Genomic DNA, 6000 nt, shown 5'->3' on the forward strand with positions numbered 1-6000 from the left:
CACAGAGACGTTTGGTATGAAGCAAGCTATGGTCACCTTGTAAATCTCAGTTAGGCAGATTAAATGGTTATGGATTTTGAAAATTAATAATAAACAGAAAATAAAATAGGATAGAAATACTTATGTAAATTAATGGTGGGGATTTCAGATAGGCGTGTGGAGATGCTAGAATCCTCTCGAATCTCTACTTTCTTATTACATTCATCCAATCCTTCTTACTCCTTTCCATGGCAAGCTGTATGTAGGGCATCACCGTCTTCAATGGCTACTTTTCATCCTCTCGGGAAAATAGTCCTATGCGCTGTCACTGCATGGCTAATCGTCTGGAGGCATCACCCTTGTTGATGGCTACATCCCATCCTCTCAGTGAAAATGGTCCAAATGCTCTGTCACAGCACGGCTAATCATCTGTCGGTTCTCAATCAGGTTGGAATAGAATCCCTTGATTCTTTTGCGTCTGTCACTAACGCCCAGCCTTCAGGAGTTTGAAGCTCGTCACAGTCATTCAATACCGGAATCCTACTCGAAATACCACGGACAAGGTTAGACTTTCCGGACTCCCGGGATCCTACTCGAAATACCACAGATAAGGTTAGACTTTCCAGATCCCCATGAATGCCGCCATCTATCTAGCTTATACCACGAAGATTCTGTTGGGGAATCTAAGAGATATGCGCCCGGCCTAAAGTAGAACGGAAGTGGTTGTCAGTCACGCGCATTCATAGGTGAGAATGATGATGAGTGTCACGGATCATCACATTCATCAAGTTGAAGTGCAATGTATATCTTGGAATAAGAATAAAAGAGAATTGAATATAAAGTAATGGTAATTGTATTGAAACTTGAGGTACAGCAGAGCTCCACACCCTTAATCTATGGTGTCCAGAAACTCCACCGTTGAAAATACATAAGTGAAAGGTTCAGGCATGGCCGAATGGCCAGCCCCCTAAAACGTGATCAATAGCCTCTTAAGATGAAGAATAAAACAAAACTGAGACCAAAGATGAAGCGTGGTCAAAAGACGACTAATACAATAGTTAAATGTCCTATATATACTAGACTAGCTACTAGGGTTTACATGAGTAAGTAATTGATGCATAAATCCACTTCCGGGGCCCACTTGGTGTATGCTTGGGCTGAGCTTGATCTATCCACGAGCTGAGACTTCTCTTGGAGATGAACGCCGAGTTATAGCGTGTTTCTGGCGTTCAACTCCGGGTTATGACGTGTTTCTGGCGTTTAACTCCAGACAGCAGCATGTACTTGGCGTTGAGCGCCACTTTACATCATTAATTTCCGAATAAAGTATGGACTATTATATATTGCTGGAAAGCTCTGGATGTATACCTTCCAAAGCCGTTGAGAGCACGCCATTTGGAGTTCTGTAGCTCCATAAAATCCATTTTGAGTGCAGGGTGGTCAGATTCCAACAGCATCAGCAGTCCTTTGTCAGCCTCCTATCAGAGTTTTGCTCAAGTCCCTCAATTTCAGCCAGAAATTACCTGAAATCACAGAAAAACACACAAACTCATAGTAAAGTCCAAAAATGTGAATTTAACATAAAAACTAATGAAAAATCCCTAAAAGTAGCTTGAACTTACTAAAAACTACCTAAAAACAACGCCAAAAAGCGTATAAATTATCCGCTCATCACAACACCAAACTTAAATTGTTTCTTGTCCCCAAGCAACTGAAAATCAATTAGGATAAAAAGAAGAGAATGTACTATAAATTCCAGAATATCAATGAATATTAATTATAATTAGATGAGCGGGACTTGTAGCTTTTTGCTTCTGAACAGTTTTGGCATCTCACTTTTTCCTTTGAAGTTTAGAATGATTGGCTTCTCTAGGAAATTAGAATTTTGGATAGTGTTATTGACTTTCCTAGTTAAGCATGTTGATTCTTGAACACAGCTACTTATGAGTCTTGGCCGTGGCCCTAAGCACTTTGTTTTCCAGTATTACCACCGGATACATAAATGCCACAGACACATAACTGGGTGAACCTTTTCAGATTGTGACTCAGCTTTGCTAGAGTCCCCAGTTAGTGGTGTCCAGAGCTCTTAAGCACACTCTTTTGCTTTGGATCACGACTTTAACCACTCAGTCTCAAGCTTTTCACTTGGATCTGCATGACACAAGCACATGGTTAAGGACAGCTTGATTTAGCCGCTTAGGACTGGATTTTATTTCCTTGGGCCCTCCTATCCATTGATACTCAAAGCCTTGGATCCTTTTTACCCTTGCCTTTTGGTTTTAAGGGCTATTGGCTTTTTCTGCTTGCTTTTTCTTTTTTTTTTTTCTAAATATTTTTTTTTCGCCAATTATATATTTTTTTTCAAGCTTTTGCTATTCACTGCTTTTTCTTGCTTCAAGAATCAATTTCATGATTTTTTAGATTGTCAATAACATTTCTCTTTGTTCATCATTCTTTCAAGAGCCAACAGTTTTAACATTCATAAACAACAACATCAAAAGACATATGCACTGTTCAATCATTCATTCAGAAAACAAAAAGTATTATCACCACATCAATATAATTAAACTAAATTCAAGGATAAATTTGAAATTCATGTACTTCTTGTTCTTTTGAATTAAAAGTATTTTTCATTTAAGAGAGGTGAAGGATTAATGGAATTTATTCATAGCTTTAAAGCATAGTTACTACATACTAATGATCATGAAGTAGAGACACAAAACATAGATAAACATGAAGCATAGAAATCGAAAAACAGAAAGAAATAAGAACAAGGAATGAGTCCACCTTAGTGAGGGTGGCGCCTTCTTGAAGAACCAATGGTGCTCCTTGAGCTCCTTTATGTCTCTTCCTTGCTTCTGTTGGATGATCCCTAGTAATTTTGGTGCTCCTATCCTTAGTTGCTCCCAATAATTGTGTGGAGGGAAATTTATCCCCTGAGGTAACTTAAGGATCTCTTGATTTGCAGTCAAATGTTCTACCACTGAGCTATAAACCCTTTAGATGAGTCTTTCCATCTTCCATGACTCAGAGGTGGAAGCTTTTGTCTTCCTTTTTCTCTCTCTTTTTATTTTTTTTTTGAGGTTTCTCTGGCCTTAGGTGCCATCAATGGTTATGGAAAAACAAAAAGCTATGCTTTTACCACACCAAACTTAGAAAATTGCTCGCCCTCGAGCAAGAGAAGAAAGAAAAGATGAAGAATAAGAAGAAGATATGGAGGAAATGGAGGGATGTGTGTAATCGGCTATATGGGTGGGATTGGGTGGGAAAGAGATTTTGAATTTTGAAGGTAGGTGGGGTGTATGGGGAAGAGTGGATGGATGTGAGTGGTGAATGGAAAACAGAAGGGATGACCATGAATGGAGAGAGAGAGGACGAGGTAGGTGGGGATCCTGTGAGGTCCACAGATCCTGAGATGATCCTGTGGGGTCCACAGATCCTGAGGTGTCAAGGATTTACATCCCTGCACCAATTAGGCATGTAAAATGCCTTTGCACACCATTCTGGCGTTTAAACGCCGAGGTGATGCATGTTCTAGGCGTTCAACGCCCATGTGTAGCATGTTTCTGGCGTTGAACGCCAGTTCCATGCTTGTTACTGGCGTTCAGCGCCAGCTTTTCTCAAGGCACATTCCTGGCGTTCAAACGCCAGAATGTTGCTTGTTTCTGGCGTTCAGCACCATATTCATGCTCTGTTCTGGCATTGAACGCCAGCCAGATGCTTCTTACTGGCGTTGAACGCCAGTCTGTCCTTCCTCCAAGGTGTGATTTTTCTTCTGCTGTTTTTGATTCTATTTTTAATTTTTATATTTTTTTTCGTGTCTCCACATGATCATGTACCTAATAAAACACAAAATAACAATAAAATAAAATAAAATAAAAATTAGATAAATAAAATTGGGTTGCCTCCCAACAAGCGCTTATTTAATGTCAATAGCTTGACAGTGGGCTCTCATGGAGCCACAAGGTGATCAGGTCAATGTTGTATAGTCCCAACACCAAACTTAGAGTTTGGATATGGGGTCTTAACACCAAACTTAGAGTTTGGTTGTGGCCTCCTAACACCAAACTTAGAGTTTGACTATGGGGGCTCTTCTTGACTCTGAACTGAGAGAAGCTCTTCATGCTAACTCTCTTTTGTCACAGAGGGATGGCCATGTGCCTTAAACACAAGGTAGTCCCCATTCAATTGAAGGACTAATTCACCTCTGCTGACATCTATCACAGCTCCTGCTGTAGCTAGGAAAGGTCTTCCAAGGATGATACATTCATCCTCTTCCTTCCTAGTGTCTAAGATTATGAAATCAGCAGGGATGTAAAGGCCTTTAACCTTTACTAACACGTCCTCTACTATTCCATAAGCTTGTCTTAATGACTTGTCTGCCAATTGTAATGAGAACAAGGCAGGTTGTACCTCAATGATCCCTAGCTTCTCCATTACAGAGAGTGGCATAAGATTTATCCCTGACCCCAGATCACATAGAGCTTTTTCAAAGGTCATGGTGCCTATGGTACAAGGTATTAAGAACTTGCCAGGATCTTGTCTCTTTTGAGGTAAAATTTGCTGAATCCAGGTATCTAGTTCATTAATGAGCAAGGGAGGTTCACTTTCCCAAGTCTCATTACCAAACAACTTGGCATTCAGCTTCATGATAGCTCCTAAATATTGAGCAACTTGCTCTCCAGTCACATCTTCATCCTCTTCAGAGGAAGAATAGTCTTCAGAGCTCATGAATGGCAGAAGGAGATTTAATGGAATCTCTATGGTCTCTATATGAGCCTCAGATTCCCTTGGATCCTTAATAGGAAACTCCTTCTTGCTTGAGAGACGTCCCAGGAGGTCCTCCTCACTAGGATTTTCATCCTCCTCTTCCCTTGTGCATTCGGCCATATTGATTACATCAATGGCCTTGCACTCTCCTTTTGGATTCTCTTCTGTATTGCTTGGGAGAATACTGGGAGGAGTTTCAATGACTTTCTTACTCAGCTGGCCCACTTGTGCCTCCAGATTTCTGATGGAGGATCTTGTTTCACTCATGAAACTGAAAGTGGCCTTTGACAGATCAGAGACTAAATTGGTTAAATTGGAAGTGCTTTGTTCAGAATTCTTTGTCTGTTGCTGAGAAGATGATGGAAAAGGCTTGCTATTGCTCAGCCTATTGCGTCCACCATTGTTAAAGCCTTGTTGAGGCTTTTGTTGATCCTTCCATGAGAAATTGGGATGATTTCTCCATGATGAATTATAGGTGTTTCCATAAGGTTCACCCATGTAATTAACCTCTGCCATTGCAGGGTTCTCAGGATCATAAGCTTCTTCAGAAGCTGCCTCTTTAGTACTATTGGATGCATTTTGCCATCCATTCAGACTTTGAGAGATCATGTTGACTTGCTGATTCAACACTTTGTTCTGAGCCAATATGGCATTCAGAGCATCAATTTCAAGAACTCCCTTCCTCTGAGGCGTCCCATTATTCACATAATTTCTCTCAGAAGTGTACATGAACTGGTTATTTGCATCCATGTCAATTAGTTCTTGAGCTTCTGCAGGCGTTTTCTTTAGGTGAATTAATCCACCTGCAGAATGATCCAATGACATTTTCAAAAATTCAGATAGACCATAATAGAATATATCTAATATGGTCCATTCTGAAAACATGTCAGATGGACACCTTTTGGTCAACTGCTTGTATCTTTCCCAAGCTTCATAGAGGGATTCACCATCTTTTTGTTTGAAGGTCTGAACATCCACTCTAAGCTTGCTCAGCTTTTGAGGAGGAAATAATTTATCCAAGAAGGCTGTGACCAGCTTATCCCAGGAGTCTAGGCTATCCTTAGGTTGTAAATCCAACCATATTCTAGCTCTGTCTCTTACAGCAAAAGGAAAAAGCATGAGTCTGTAGACTTCAGGATCAACTCCATTCGTCTTAACAGTCTCACAAATCTGCAAGAACTCAGTTAAAAACTGGTAAGGATCTTCTGATGGAAGTCCATAAAACTTGCAGTTCTGTTGCATTAAAGCAAC

At 40.3% G+C, this 6000-nt stretch overlaps 1 non-coding gene across 1 annotated transcript; it reads left to right on the top strand.

Annotated features, from left to right (window-relative positions):
* The first annotated feature begins 5632 nt into the window (after positions 1–5632).
* LOC130952509 (small nucleolar RNA R71) lies at positions 5633–5736 on the top strand. Its single transcript, XR_009074689.1, has one exon. It is a non-coding gene; the product is annotated as a small nucleolar RNA R71 (small nucleolar RNA).
* Positions 5737–6000: the final 264 nt, after the last annotated feature.

This window comes from Arachis stenosperma, chromosome 9 (genome assembly GCF_014773155.1).
Source record: "Arachis stenosperma cultivar V10309 chromosome 9, arast.V10309.gnm1.PFL2, whole genome shotgun sequence".
NCBI lineage: Eukaryota > Viridiplantae > Streptophyta > Magnoliopsida > Fabales > Fabaceae > Arachis > Arachis stenosperma.